This window comes from Suncus etruscus, chromosome 8, assembly GCF_024139225.1.
Source record: "Suncus etruscus isolate mSunEtr1 chromosome 8, mSunEtr1.pri.cur, whole genome shotgun sequence".
Lineage (NCBI taxonomy): Eukaryota > Metazoa > Chordata > Mammalia > Eulipotyphla > Soricidae > Suncus > Suncus etruscus.
Window position 1 is genome coordinate 76,124,973 of NC_064855.1, and position 15,842 is coordinate 76,140,814.

Sequence of the window (15,842 nt, forward strand, 5' to 3'; positions counted from 1 at the left end):
GTCATGTAAAACATAATGAACCTTCCACCCCAAAGATTTTACTAACATTATTTTATTAATAATAGAAAATGATAACTAAAATAGTAAAATTAACCCATATGATCATCTTGATAAGCTATGTTGTATGCTTGAGAAATACTTTTTTTCCTTACTTAACATAAGTAGTTTCATTCTCACTTTTCAGCTTTTCCCTTTACAGGATATTATTGGGGAGCATGACTAGTTTGCATAATTGGTTTTAACAAACTACTTAAATGCAACTATATGGGTTTATTTATTAGAATACATTATTTAATGGGATTAAAATGTCAGAAATAATAAAATAATAAAATCACCGGGTGCTGTGTTAATCTGTCTTCTATGTTTTAATTCACAGGTAAGTACATTCATTGTTATACACTGAAACAAATCCTAGTTCATATTCTATAGAAATATTCTATTTCAAGGCAAGATACAAATTATTTGAGAATGATTATTTAAGTTCTTCCTAAGTGCTTATTTAATATTCTAGTATTCATTAGAATTGGCTTAACTCAAAAGAGCTGAGTTTGCAGTAAATGTATTTCATAAAACTATCTTCCCAAGGCAATATTATATTACTAAAGATTTTTGGAAAAGCTTGGAATTTTGTTTATAACTCTGACTAAGGTTCAGTGTATTCCTTATTTGGGTCAGCTGATAACAAAACTTGAACACTTATTACTATACATTTCAGCCAATATTGCTTTTATGTTATCATAGACATCGACATGAGAGCATGATGACTAAAATATCAAGATGACATCTACAGAAGATAAATATAAATATTGTTATAGATCATATTAATCTCTAGAAACAATTAACTTAAATATTATTATATTCTTAATGTAAATTAACAACCACATTTACTCTAGTTGTCATTATTATTTAATTAATTTATCAATTATCTTGGAAAGTATAGGAGAATATTCTTTAAATTACTGAATTTATTTATACTTCCAGGAAGACACTCTTTACTAGAAATATATATATTATGTCCATCTACTAATGTCTCCTTTTTCCATCTCCTCTAATTAGAGCAATAATAATAATTATTATTCAATGAAAACAGAATATAAATTAATGTTTTCATATATTTGGAAGAAATTTAATAGAAAAGCTGTATCAAATGATGCAAATTCTATACTTGTCTTGAAGGACATAAAAACTGATTGAACGAAGTGATATGGAAAAATGTGTCAATTGAAAGACTTTAGTCTTTTAGTGGACATGTCTCAATGTATAATTTATTAATAACTGCCCTCCACAGTCCTCTGCTAAAAGAACTATTTTTGGGGAAATGTTTTTGCAGAACTTCTCCCTTTCTCTAATTAAAATTACAACATACACTCTTCTATATGTTTTTGGTTTTAGGTCATATCGGGCAATGCTCAGGGGTTTCTCCTGGCTCTGCATTCAAGAATCACTCCTGGTGGGTTCTGGAGACAATATGGGATGCCTTAGACCTAGCCTGCATAGGTCACATGCAAGACCATTGTACTATAACTCTGGCCCTTCTTGTACCCTTTTAAGATTGAAATAATGCTTTAAAGAGGCTAACACAGAAGGGTAAAATAATTTGCTGTAAAACTAAGAGACAAGATTGCAAAGCTCCTCTTGAAAACTGTCCACTATGGATTTCAGAAAAATATACAATAATTACAATAGAATACATGGTATGATTATGACATAAAATAAGAGATAAAATATAATAAACACTAATCAAAAATTGTGTGAATTTATCATATTGATTATTTTTAATTTTTTTTTGTCTAAACTCACTCTTTTTGCTTTGTTTTGTATTTTTTAGGCCAGACAAAGCTTTGCTGAGGGGTTAATCCCGGCTCTTTGCTCAGGGGTTATTTCTGGTGGTGCTCAGGGAATCAGATAGGCTGCTGTGGATTGAAACTGGGTCTGCAGTATGCAAGGCACAGTATTTTTATTCTGTTAATGTTATAAATATGTGAGTAGAGTTCTAGAGAGTACTTTTTCAACCTAAGAAGTATTGAGTTGTGCAGTGAAACTCCATTTTAGTAATGTTAAATAAATAGAAAGTTGCTTTACATGTTTCTTAAATTGTATAGCTAAATTACATGAATAGATATGCAATCAATTTCAAGTTGGGAAATAAAGGTTAAGGTTTAGAATACTTCCCCATGTCTGATTATTTTTTCTTCTCTCACAATACATACTTACAACACATGAACAACGTTTGTAAATGCTTCCTAATGAAGAAACAACAGTTTAAATTTTTCTAATAAAATTTGAAAGCAATTACACAATAAAATAACACTAATATATCTTGGTAGTTATTTATTTATATTGTTTCCACATGAAAGATTATTCCTTTTTAATTATAAGGATACATACTACTAAGACCCAGGTACATATTTCAAGTCTAAGAATGAAGAATAGAAGTTTTATTTTGCAAACCCACCATAGAATATTTGGGTAACAGGTAATTATCAGCTAATTTTCTAGAAGTTTACCAAATGAAGGAAAGAATATTTGTTGGTTCATATTATTTAGCAGGGAGCTATAAATTTGGTGAAGCTCCCTTATGTGTTTATAAATTTGATGTTGATGTATTTATAAAACAAACCATTTCAATGAATAGTACTCAACTTTCCTTTAAAACATAAAGGAAAAATGTTGATAATAACATTTAAAAATAATGGCATTGAGCACAGAGACAGGGGCTAAGGCATTTGGTCTATATACTCCAACCTCAGTGCAACCTCACCACATTTGATGCTCAAACATCACCTAGAGAGACCCTTTATCACAGAAGCAAGAGTAAGCCCTGATATGGTGCTGTGACCCAAATCACTTCCTAAATGATAGTCGTGTAAATTCCAAACTTTTACACATTCATATGGATGTAATGGTTTTATAAAATAATTTAAAAATAACTAGATATTGTGTCCTTAACAGGAAAATGTTTTCTTTTATTAGTGTTACTAGTGTGTATGAATATTTCCCAAGAGAATCCCTTTATTTTAAATGCTAAGCAATATAATACTAATATATTTTAAATTTTAAAATTTAATATTTAATAATAATTAGTACCTATCATAAATAATATATTTCAAGAGTCCAATTAATACCATGTAATTGAGTTGATTTGAATAATTTTACTTGTATTTATAGACTATTAAATTACCATAATGTGTTAGAATATTGAAATTAATAATAAATTTATGTTCATATTATATACATCTTAATAGTGCATATATACAAGGAACAAAATCTATTTCTGTGCGTTTATATTATGCTATTCTTTTATTTCATATATAGTTAACCATTTCTTATTGCTGACCTTTCTACTATACATAGTTTCATTATATACATGCTTTCATTAACAATTTATAGTCTAAAAGAGTGAAATAAGTACACAAAATAAGCTAGAAAGATAAGGATACTTATTTCGAGTGCAGGAGAGATAAAAAATAGCAGCAGGTAGAGCAGTTACTTTGCATGCAGAGACCTGGTTCAATACTTGGCATGCCATTTGGTACCCTGAACCCTTCAGCAGTGATCCTTTAGTGCAAAGCTAAGCTTATGCCTTAAATACTGCTATATGGGGCCCTGCTCTCCCAAAAATGAATCCTTACTTCAGGGTATTAAAAAAAAATGCTATCTCATGCACAAACAACATAGTGTTGCTAACGTTAATAATAGTATCTAACTATGGTATTTATGTGTGTGTGGTTTGTGTGGGGGTGAATTTGTACATTGGGCTTTAAATTTAGGTTCTCTCTTTTTTTTTTTTTTTTGGTTTTTGGGCCACACCTGGCGGTGCTCAGGGGTTACTCCTGGCTCTCTGCTCAGAAGTAGCTCCTGGCAGGCACGGGGGACCATATGGGACACCGGGATTCAAACCAACCACCTTTGGTCCTGGATTGGCTGCTTGCAAGGCAAACGCCGCTGTGCTATCTCTCCGGGCTCTTTATAAATTTATAATGTCAATGAAATTCCTAAAGTAACATTCTCTAGTAAATAATTTATTTTAAAGGAATAACAATTTACCATCTTTTAAATATCTGTACATATAATTTCCTTCAGATTCCTTTAAATGTAATGGTGTAGAAATAGACCTTGTACCTGGAAATGGGTAAAAGTACTTAAATATTGATAAAATATAATTATCTAATAATCTTTTTTCTCCTAAAAATAAAAGTAGTAACTATTATAGCTCTCTGGTACCTACAGTTTTATTTTTTAAAGAAATAACTATATCCTTTACCCTTGACAGTGAACTAACTATCATTGGTACTGTATGCAAGTTTCTTTCTTTCTACATACTCATCAAAATTTATTAGTTACAATTATTGATAAAAGTAGTTTTAATGGATTTGAGATTATTGCTGGTACTTGGTAAAGGGAAGTAGACTGTAGAAGAGTATTCATGTCGTTTTTCTCCATCCAAGTCAGCCACCTGTACTCAGGGAAATGCTTAACTTGGATCAGAGCTGGTAAAGTCTGGTGTAAGTACCTATATGGTATAGATCTCCTACTCCCACCAATTTCACTTAAAATTAAATTAGACCTATACTAAGTTTATCCCCAAGGGGAGCATTCCTTTTTCTTTTCCTTTACTTTTCAATAAACTTTCCTACTTTCTAACTCTTGTCTGTGCATTATTACTACTCAATATTTTCATTCTTGGAAATACTAATGAAATCTGGGAAATTTTGATGACCACAGAGAATTACCATCAAATTTCTTCATCAGTTAAATGATCCAAATTTTTACCTGGACCTTTTGATCCATAGATTTAAAATCATGGGTGAGAAGGGGAGGAGCAGAGGGATAAAAGATCATTTTTATTGAATGAAACTTACTTAGAAGGATGTGAGGACAGGATAAGGAAACAAATACATGTTTGCAGGGCAAATGAGCTTCAGAAAGAGCTTCAAAGCAAAACAAGAGACATAGAAATAAGGAAAGAGATACATATTTCAGGTAAAAGATAAGCATTATAGAGCTAGCATTCAAAGAGGAAGTTTTCTTAACAATTTTTCCAAACATTTTTCCTGGAGGTTCTCTGCACATTTAATAGTTACTATAGGCTTTGTCAACAGAAAACTCTTTGTTTGATTATTTTTTTTCTTTTAAAATTATATATACGTATATATGGAGTTGGGGACTACGGTGAGGGCTTACTTCTGTCTGTGCTCTCGAATAACTCCTGGCCGTGCCCTTTATTGAATCTGCATCAGTCCTCTAAAAAGTTAATCCTCTGTTGATGGTATTTTCTGAATTTCATATATGATTCAGAACCCTACCTTTCTTGAGGTGCTGATTCAACTGAGTGAGGCCTTCGATTTCTGCTATTGGGTGATGTTCAGTTTTCCCTCTCCCAAGAGTTCAGGATTTGCATGTTAATGAGAAGATCTCTTCTTGCCTTTGGGCTAATTCAACTACTGTTAAATTTTATTGTTTTTTTAAAGTATCTTGTTTTGTACCAAACTGCCTGCCACAAAAAGTATTGCTTTTCATTTTTTTTCTAATATTAAATGTATCCGATCTGTGCATTTTCTTTGGAGAACTATTTATTCAGATCATTTGTCCAATTTTGTTTTTACCATTTTTGAATATTGCTGGTTTTCATATATAATTTATCAGTCCTTCAATATTTTTTCTTAATTGCTCTGATGCCTTTTTGGATTTGTGTTAGTTCCTTTTATTTTGTAGCTTTCTTGTTCTTGTAGACTTATTTACTCGTGGCTGCTTCTATGTCCCCTATTAACCTCCAAATACATCTTGATGAAGCCCTAGAATGTATTACCCTTTTTCTCATTTGTATATTTCATGGTTTGGAGTCTAATTCTTTAATTTATTTTGAGTTAATTTTTATTCATGAAATTAAATTGTATCTATTTTGCTATTATCATTATGTTTGCAGATGATTGCCTAATTTCCTGGCACCATATTTTTTAAAAGGTTTTATTTTCTTCTTTTTGTATACTCAGCTCTTTTGGCACAGTTTGTATGTATGCGTTTGTTTATTTTTGGATACTTGATTCTATTCCATCAGTATGTTAGCCTTATTTTGTTATAAGACTATATTATTTAAATTTATCTGTGCATTTTGAATATCTTTGCATTCCTCAGTTAATTCCACTTAACATGATAAGTAATTCTCTACTTGTTAGATTTGATGCAGTCAGATAGGTGCGTGTGTGTGTGTGTGTGTGTGTGTGTGTGTGTGTGTGTGTGTGTGTGTGTGTGTTGAGGAGTCGTGGTTAATGAGTTTTGAGGTCATAATAAAACTTATTTAGAAATTGCCCACAACTGAAATAGCCTATAGGCTTGAAGAACATATATCTCATTGAGATGTAAATCCTGAGCTCTTAGGTGAAGCTGAGACATCACTCAGAAGTGAAAACTGAGGCACCACCAAGATGCAAAAACTGAGGTTATGGGGACTCTAAAGTTTGCTGTCAAAATATAAAAGAAACATCAGGATTTCAAAGCTTACCTTGTGATAAGGGCCCAGATAAACCTTATCAACAAATGAACTCCAGGTCAGACAATTTGCAGAAATTGCGTATGCCTTTTTGCCAAAAGTTATTCTTTGCTTTTTCCACTCTGTATAAGACCATTTTTACTCTTAAATATATATCTTTCTTTCACTCTTCTTATATTTCTTTATGTAAATTTTCTTCAATCAAATCTATTTTGCTTTAGTATTTATCCTTCTCCTGAAGCTCTTTTATCTCAGAAAGGCAAGGAAAGTAGATCAGGAAGGCCAGTGCTGAACATAGTACTGACATTCCCTTTCCTGTAAAAAGCATTTTTCCCTAAGTTAAAGTCCACAGCTGACAATAGAGTCTGATGGTGAGGGCCCATTCCAAGCCATGCAAAACAAGTGAACTTCAGGTGTAGCATGGTGGCTGACTAGAGAGTGGCAGAATGTGAGCATTGTAGATGCTTGTAACAGACTTTACCAGTCCTGACCCAGGCCAAATATTTCCCAGAGTGGTTTGTGGGTAGAGCAGAGAGACAGAAACATTGTTTTCTACAGGCTAGCTCCCATGCTACACATTCAAACAAGAAATCCTTCAATCCTACTTGATAAAATTTTATAAAGCTATTGGTCTGTAGTTTCTTTTCTCTGTGTGTGGTTTTTTTCTTAGTTTTGTGATTCAGAGTAATATTGGTCTTATAGAATGTTTCAATGATTCTCCACCCTGCTGCTTTTTGACATTTAGGAAATGTTTGAGCAGGATGCTTAATAGTTCTTCATTGAATGTTTTGTAGAATACTCTAGTGAAGCCATCTGGTCCGGTTATTGGTTCGTTGCTTATTTTGTTATCATAAGGGAGAATTTAGATTATGATTTCAGTTTTTGTGCTTGTGATTGGTTTGTTCAGGTTTTATTTCTTTCTGATTCAGTTGTGGTACTTTTTTTTTTCATTTCCCTTAGGTTGGCTAACTTGTATTCATAGAGATGTTCATAAATATTCTCTTATAATACTTCATACTTACTTAATAAAGAAGATACCTCTTTTACTCTGATGCTGCAGTTGTTTACAGAGAGGTTTTAGTATTTCAAGCTTTGCCAGATCTTTCTTGTAAGGTTTGCACTTCAGGGTGTGTATTTGTAGCCTAAACTCTGGATTATTTGAAGATGCTTATCAGGGTTAATGGGGGATGGGATTATCTCATCAGACAATAACTGCTGAAAGCACTGGAAATTTTTTCTACATCCTTCTCTGCTTTGTGAAGGAATCTACTAGTGTCCCAGAAACCTATGAGTCTCTGGTGTCCAGGTACCACCTGCTTGTCTACATAAAGTAGACATGTTGTAAACATGATCTACTGTGCTGGGCCAGGAAACATATCTTATGGCTGCCTTTAAATTTTAGCACTGATGACCTTGAGCAGGGACTCTGTCTCAAACTGTGTGTTCCAAAATTTATAAAATTGAAGTTCAGTCAGAATTACAGACTTTAAAGAAAGAATGCCATTTTTTTTATATTTGGTCATTCTGGGGTCTTTGATCATTGGAAGCTGGAAAAGTATTAACAACCTTCTCCCCCAGTATAGATATAGGGACTTTTCCTCATTTGCTCAGGAGCTTTGACATCCTTCTATTCCATGATAGCCACAGTTTTTGTGAGTCACATTCACAAGTACAGTTTTTTTTGGATTGGTGGAAAATGTAATATTGATAAAGTGGTATCAATTGCATAAGATAGTGTTGATATTTATTTTTAAAAGGGGTATTTTACATCTTTGATTTATTCATGCATGCACTGTGGATATGGTTCAAAAGTTGTTAAGAATGAACTCTCATAGGTTATTTTAATATCATTTATTTTTTTCTTCCTTCTGGAAACAGAAATTTTTTTCTACTGATTTTACTGTGAGTATTTGCTAGATTTACATGATGTAACTATTAACTTAGTATGGTGGTGTAGTTTAATATTTAAATACTTGCCTTGAAAATAGTAATTTTAGGGGGCTGGCAAGATAGCATGGAGGTAGGCGTTTGCCTTCCATGCAGAAGGATGGTGGTTCAAATCCCGGCATGCCATATGGTCCCCCTTGCCTGCCAGGGACAATTTCTGAGCATAGAGCCAGGAGTAACCCCTGAGTGCTTCCAGGTGTGTCCCAAGAACCAAAAAAAAAAAAAAAAATAGTAATTTTTAGTGTACTTTGATAACAACGTTGTGTTTTCATTGCTTTGTAGTGTATTTTGTACCTATGATATATCATTTTAACAGTCTACTAGTGATAACATAACTGTCTACTTTTGGTGGTCTATGTAATGTCATTCAGAATTGGACTTTTGTTGATTTTGTTCCCTTTCCTTTGTACATGATTAGTTATTAGTTTCATACTAAAAGATAGATGCCTTATAAAAACCTTACTTAACATGAGGGGAAAGTGCAAACAAAGATTGTATAGAAATTCTAACAATTCTGTGAATAATATAATGGAATTTCTAGTGTTTGCTCTCTTGACAATTCATGTAAAATTCAGTGACATTGATTCTATTTCCTTAAAATTGCTCTGAACATGTCTGATCTTTCTGATTTCAGAAGGTAAAGTAGGTTGAGCCTGATGAGTGCTTTAATAGAAACTTTTCAAAGTTTCTTTGTTAACTCTTAATCTGTAGCAAGTTGTCAATTGCAGTTTAGTTTTGAGTCTGTTCTTGAGTGTCTACTTGGGTAAATTGTATTGTGATAGATATTTGACTATAACTTTATTTTGTGGGTCAGTGACTTGCCCTGTGCTTTCAGGTATTTGAAAGATCTAAGAAAACTTCTTGTGTTTTCAGTTGAAGACTTTAACTTGAGACAGAATGACAATTTCTAAAGTGCATACTTATAAGAGTGAAAAGCCAAGCAAGCAATCACTGGAGAATAAGTTTCAAAGGTAAAGACTGATGCATGAGCTTGAAGGCACTGCAGGATGACTCTCATGGCCCCCAGCAAATAGAGGACTTGAGGTAGCACCTCATGTGAGGGGCTGTGACTATGTGACCTAAGAACTCTGTCAACTTTCTTTAGGATTCATTCTTGAGTCTCCTAAGTATATCCAAAGTAAAATAAAAAAGTAACATATATAAAAAATAAATGAGCACTATAAAATCACTAGGATCCAGAAAGTTGAGCAAGACATAAATGCTAACAATATCTCAACTACACAGTAACAGTCCAGTTTCCTGTATATAACTATGTGATACCTACAGACCTAGAAACACAGAAGCTACTCAGATAAACTGGGATATCCTATATGTAAAAGAAGCATGTTCATGAATCATCATGGAAGGGTCTCAGATGGCAATATTTCTATTCTTAAACAATTTAATAGTCTTTTTTTCCTTTTTACTAATGGATTGCTTTTGTTTTCTGCAATTTTTAAAGAGCCAGTCAGGAAGATAGTACTAGTCACTGAGTCTAAATCATTATGCCTTTTCTCATTTGCTAAAGAGTTTATATTGTCTGAGATCATATTAGTCCACTTTATCTGGTTTAACTTTAAAGAGAAATTCACATTTTTGTTGATAAAACTGAGTTGCTTAAGAACTGAAGGACTGTTTACAATATATTGCAATAAAATTTTCAAATGTCTTGAGAAAGTTAAGTTTCTGATTTTAATGCTTTGAAAGCATTTCTTAGGATGGCTACTTTAAATATACAGTGTATTTTCAGTCTGAATCCAACTCATAAATTTGTCAACTATATGCCATTATATTATGTTATATTTCAAGATACAGTCTCTTTAATAAAAGCATGCTATTATGGCTTAATTTACTGTGGTTAATACAATTTTAAATATCCCTTTGGACAGTTGCCTCCAGATTTACTGAATAAGTTGAATCTTGTATTTACATACAAACTTAAAGTTTTTTATTTGTCATTTTTTTTCAGTCACTGTCAAAAAATACTTGTTTTGACTTAATGATTCAGATTATATAATATATTTACTGGTGTGCTTGGTGGTGTTAAAAATTGCTCTCTTTATTATTGACAATAAAAACATGGAATCTACAGTTATTCAAATCTTACAATGAGTATACTTAAAACTATTGTTATATTACTTTCTAAAATTTATGCATATAATGAGCAAATTAATATGTATATGTCTGTTTTTTGGTTTGTTTGTTTGTTTGTTTTTGGGTCACACCCGGCAGCACTCAGAGGTTACTCCTGGCTCTACACTTAGAAATTGCTACTGGCAGGCTCGAGGGACCATATGGGACGCTGGGATTCGAACCACTGTCCTTCTGCATGCAAGGCAAATGCCTTACCTCCATGCTATCTCTCCGGCCCCAATATATATCTGTTTCTTATCTATAGAAAAAGGTCTTTTGAATTTGTAGAAAATTATTCTGTAACAAGCAATCGTATTTTTTTTAATATGGAACGCTTCCCAAATTTGCGTGTCATCCTTGCACAGAGGCCTTGCTAATCTTCTCTATATTGTTCCAATTTTAGTATATGTGCTGCCAAAGCGAGCACAACAATCATATTTCTAGATAAGATGGTCTTAATTACCTTGCACCCCAAAAAATTTTAGACATAATATTTTAGCTGTTAACTTAGGAATATAAAATTTTCTTTCGTTTTGTCAATATGACTCTATAAAAACATTCTCTATAAAAACACTTTATCATAAAATCTAATTATTTACTACCTTTGATTTTATTAAAATTTAGAGCTAATAACAATAAAAACATTATATAAATTATATATCAATAGCACAGTGGTAGAGCGTGGTCTGTGCACATAGCTGATCAAGGACTGACCTGGATTCTATCCCCAGTATCTCATATAGTTTCCATGATCCAGGAGCGATTTCAGAGAGTGTAGCCAGGAGTAACCTCTGTGCTTCGTCAGCTGTGCCCCCTCCCAAGAGTACAGTTTAGACAGTGACTCTGATAACTTGTTTTTATTTAGGTATGTATTAAGTTGGTTTGCAGGTCATGTCAGCTGTACTCATGAACTACTCATGGAATTATACCCAACTCAACCCCATGCAAGGGCAAGTACCCTACAATGCTATACTATGTTTCAGGTCCTACATTATTTCTTTTGGAAGTATTATAATCTGTAAACTATTTTTAAAAGTTAAGAACTAAAAATATTTAAGAACTGATGTCTATTTTTACCACCCATGAGAGACAGAGCTAAGTAAGATGCTCTTAGGAATAGTAGGACTTTGTTTCAAAATCCTATTTTTTGATACTTTTATTTTATTTTTTTAAAGTTTTTTATTAATATATTTAATTTTAATTATGAGAACAAAAATGCAAAGATAGAGGACAAGGTAAAGTTACAGTGGAAGGACAATCACCCATAAACAGAATTCTTAGAAGAAAACCCCTTGCTGATACCTTAATTTTGAACTTTCAGCCAAAGAACATTAAGAAAAGTAAAATAGAACCCATGTACAATTACTTTGTTCCTCAAGTCCCCAGATGTAGTACATTATAACATTTCTTTGCAGTACACAAAGCAATCTAAGGCCATAAAACTTATGTAACTCCTTAAACTTTGAAGGCATAGTATTTTCTTACATTCCCTTGCATATGTATATTAGTTTAAGTTAACCTCAAAAGTTTAAGTGGGATTTTTTTAAGGATTAGAGTCATAGGAGCACTGTAAAAACGGTGTTAGAGTTGCAGTTTTTGTTTGCATAGGCCCACCAAAATATGAGGGACATGGAAAGGAAAAGCCTTGGCCTAAATATAAGGAGAAGTTTCCTGGCATAAGATCATCTCTAGGCTCCAGGCAAACTAGTTTGTTCAAACCAAGTCATTGTCTGTAATGCCAATACAGTTTTATTTTTCAAGCTGTCTCTATTGTTGGCATCAGGTTTCTGTAGTAAAGATCCTGGAATCTGCATATCCTACATTAAAGTCAGGCTGGTGTGGAGCATCCTCTAGTTTCACCTCACAATTAAAGGGCAATGCAGAAAGCCCTTTCCAGTAAGCAGGTCGTTGCTGTTGTTGTTAAGTCTTCTCAGTATTAAGGAAAGTCTCTTTTGAGTAGGTCGATGTCAGAGCCACAGTACGGTCTTTCCTGGTAGAGGATTGCTTCCAGGTGACATTATAGACAACCATGGATGTTTCGTAGATGGCTTCCCTAGATCAGGGTGAATGGAGAATGCCCATTCTTCTGAGGCCTGTGCCAGGTCATTATGTCAATGTTCAGGGTGTAAGGACCCATTGCTCTACAAGATTTCTGTGTTCCTACCTCTATTAAATAAGAACTTATTTGTATGTATAGTATTTTCCCATTTTAATGTGCCTATGCAAACAAGGACCAATGCTACATGGCATTATAGGCCCATATGGGGACTACAAGAGCAAGTCCAAAAATCTCCATGACATGGTTAAACATAACCATTAAACTGAAGGACTCTTTCACCGAATATTCCTTATTGAACAGCTCACAGAAAGAAGAAAAGATAAAAGTGGAGAAAATCTTCACTGTATAAGGGAATATTTAGTAAGAGTTATAGCTGTCAAAGAAAATAGACATAAAATATTCAAAAGCCATACGTGTCCATTTTAAGTCTTTTAAAATAGTTGGAGATTGTTAAATCCAGTGCACCACTTTGGTGTGTGATTAGGACACTGAAGTACTGAAGACACAAAGGGTAAATGGGGTGTACTGATAGTTGGGGGTGATAGAGTTAAGGAGTGAAAATGAGCTTTACAGAGGTGTGCCAAAGAGCAGAATACCAGATGGACATTCTACATACACAAAACATAACTTAAGGATAGGATATAATATTAATATATATGGTGCGCGCGGGGGCCCGCGTGGTTTTGAACATGTAGACTGGGAAGAAATTGCACTAGAGCTTGTCACCCCAGGAAGGCCTGGAGGCCAGGGGTGGGGGCAGGAGAGGGGACGCCTGGGGGCCTACCAAGGCTCCCAGCATGTCCAAGCTAGGGAGAGAGCCTTCGGCCTGGGGACTCCCCAGACCGCATTCCGGCTAGATCTAGCCTCCATCTCAAGAAAGAATTCGGTAGAGAACTGGAAGCCAGGATCTACCTGCCCTCCTCCCTTTTGCCCTCCCCTCTTTCACTGGGGGAAGGGCGGGGAAAGCTTGGGACCCTCTCCAGGAGGGACCACCCGACAGCCACCTTGTCTGGCCGCCTGGGCTGCCATCCCAGGAAAGCCTGGAGGCTGGGGGGCAGGAGAGGGGAAGGTTGGGGGCCTACCAAGGCTCCCAGCATGCCAAAGCTAGGGAGAGAGCCTTCGGCCTGGGGACTCCCCAGACCCCATGCCGGCTAGATCTAGCCTCCAGCTCAAGAAAAGCCAAAATCCTATTTTTAATGGACATTATATAATAACCTTATTTGTGAACAAAATACTTCTTCAAAATAATACAATTACAATAAAATTTATTATTATTCTAACATATATATGTCACTAAAATTAGTTATGTTAAATTTAAAATTATTTATGTTAAATTAAAAAGAGTTAAAATTAAAATTAAAAAATTTTAAATTAGTTATGTTAAAAATTTCAATGCTTATTAGATAATTTTTGAATCCAGCAGCCTTATGACCTTGATTTTATAAATAAATTTTATTAATAATATTAGATAATAAACAATTGAAAAAAGTGTTATTTGCAAAGCTAGTAAAATATATATTTTACATTTTCAAGTTATATTGTTATTTCAAGTAAAAAAAATAAGACTCATAAATAAATGATATATTCCACAAGTATGATTTGTGAGTGATTTAAAGCAGAAATTTTTTGAATAAAATCAGGGTTTATGGGGAACATTTTCTGAAGATTTTTATTAATTATTTAGAAAACGTATGAGGTTTATTGATTTTATTTGGTAATCTTAATTTGGTATTTATTATTTTATTTGGTAATCTTATTGTTATTAATTTTAATACCAAATAATATCATATATTTATAAATTATCATATGTTCCTTTTGATAATATTATCATAGTAAAGATATTCATGTGTTGAAATAAATATAAAAACACTCAAAATTTGAAGTTTTCTTTTTTTATAAATTTCTTGAGTATTAGCAAGTTGATCATCAAAGGGCACAAGATTTATCAGTCACATGATATCACTCTATATTCCTCAACTTCATCAAAAAGCAATTAGTCTTTAATTATTTATTAATTCCCAGTCTCTTTTTTAAATTATTTTGCTTTTAAGAAAAGAATATAGCTCTCTCTCTCTCTCTCCTTTTTCTTTCCTTTATCACTTTTGCTACATCCACTGTACTTAGGGTTTTCTCCTGGCTCTGTGCTCAGGAATCATTTTTGGTGGCTCAAGGGGGGAGGGCATTAAATGTAAGTCAGCCACATGCAAGGGATCAAACCTGGCCTGATCTGTGCAATACAAACTATTTTAAGCACACCTTGAGCCACCAGGCATTGCTCAGGACTTCCTCCTGGCTCTGTGCTCAAGGATCACACCTGATGGAATTTTTGGGAGACTGTTTGGGAGACTGTTTTTAGGTTAGCTGCCTGCAAAGCAAGTTCACCATTCACTATACTATTGCTCCATCCCTGTATTGTTCAGTTTGAATCTCACCTGCTACCCTACTCAATAACCTTGACTTTTCCCATCCAACAGATCTAACAGTAGAATGAATGAAATGAAGATTCAGTGAAGTAGAACACATGAAGTCTCCTGAATGTCTCATGCTCTTTGCCCTTGAGAGTAGACATAAAGGGCAGTAAGGAGTTGGGAGGAAGGGAGGAAGGAGCAAGAGCAGGCTTGGATGGGGCCTTGCAGCCAAGAAGCCATCAATGTCCAGACTTCCATTTGCAGTAGTAGTACTCCTGTTAATGTCACTTCCGAGCCTGGACCCCATGCTTTTCTGCCCCCTTACTGATTTTATCCAAGAAGGGTAACACTGTGCATTTTGCTCCCCCCCTTTTTTTTGGTACTTCATTAACTTTTATTTGAATTTTCTCCCTGAGTCAAAAAAAGAAAAGTGAAAAGAAAAGAATTATGAAAAAGTTTAGGAAAAAAAAAGAAAGAAATAATAAATGGAAGGAAGGAAGGAAGGAAAGAAGAAAGGAATATGAAAGAAAGAAAGAAAGAAAGAAAGAAAGAAAGAAAGAAAGAAAGAAAGAAAGAAAGAAAGAAAAAGAAAGAGAGAGAAAGAAAGAAGAAAGAGAGAGAGAGAAAGAAAGAAAGAAAGAAGAGAGGAAAGAAAGAAAGAAAAAAAGGAAGGAAGGAAGGAAAGAAAGAAAGAAAGAAAGAAAGAAGAAAGAAAGAATGGAAGAAAGAAAGAAAGAAAGAAAGAGAAAGAGAGAGAGAGAAAGAAGGAAAGAAAGAAAGAGAGAGAGAGAAAGAAAGAAAGAAG

The 15,842-nt window shown here is 33.8% G+C and overlaps 2 non-coding genes across 2 annotated transcripts; one reads left to right on the forward strand and one right to left on the reverse strand.

Annotated features, from left to right (window-relative positions):
• The first annotated feature begins 1,538 nt into the window (after positions 1–1,538).
• LOC126016727 (small nucleolar RNA SNORA26) lies at positions 1,539–1,657 on the forward strand. The gene has a single exon (XR_007498481.1). It is a non-coding gene; the product is annotated as a small nucleolar RNA SNORA26 (small nucleolar RNA).
• Positions 1,658–10,890: 9,233 nt separating this feature from the next.
• LOC126017039 (U6 spliceosomal RNA) lies at positions 10,891–10,997 on the reverse strand. Its single transcript, XR_007498715.1, has one exon. It is a non-coding gene; the product is annotated as a U6 spliceosomal RNA (small nuclear RNA).
• Between the last annotated feature and the right edge of the window lie 4,845 nt (positions 10,998–15,842).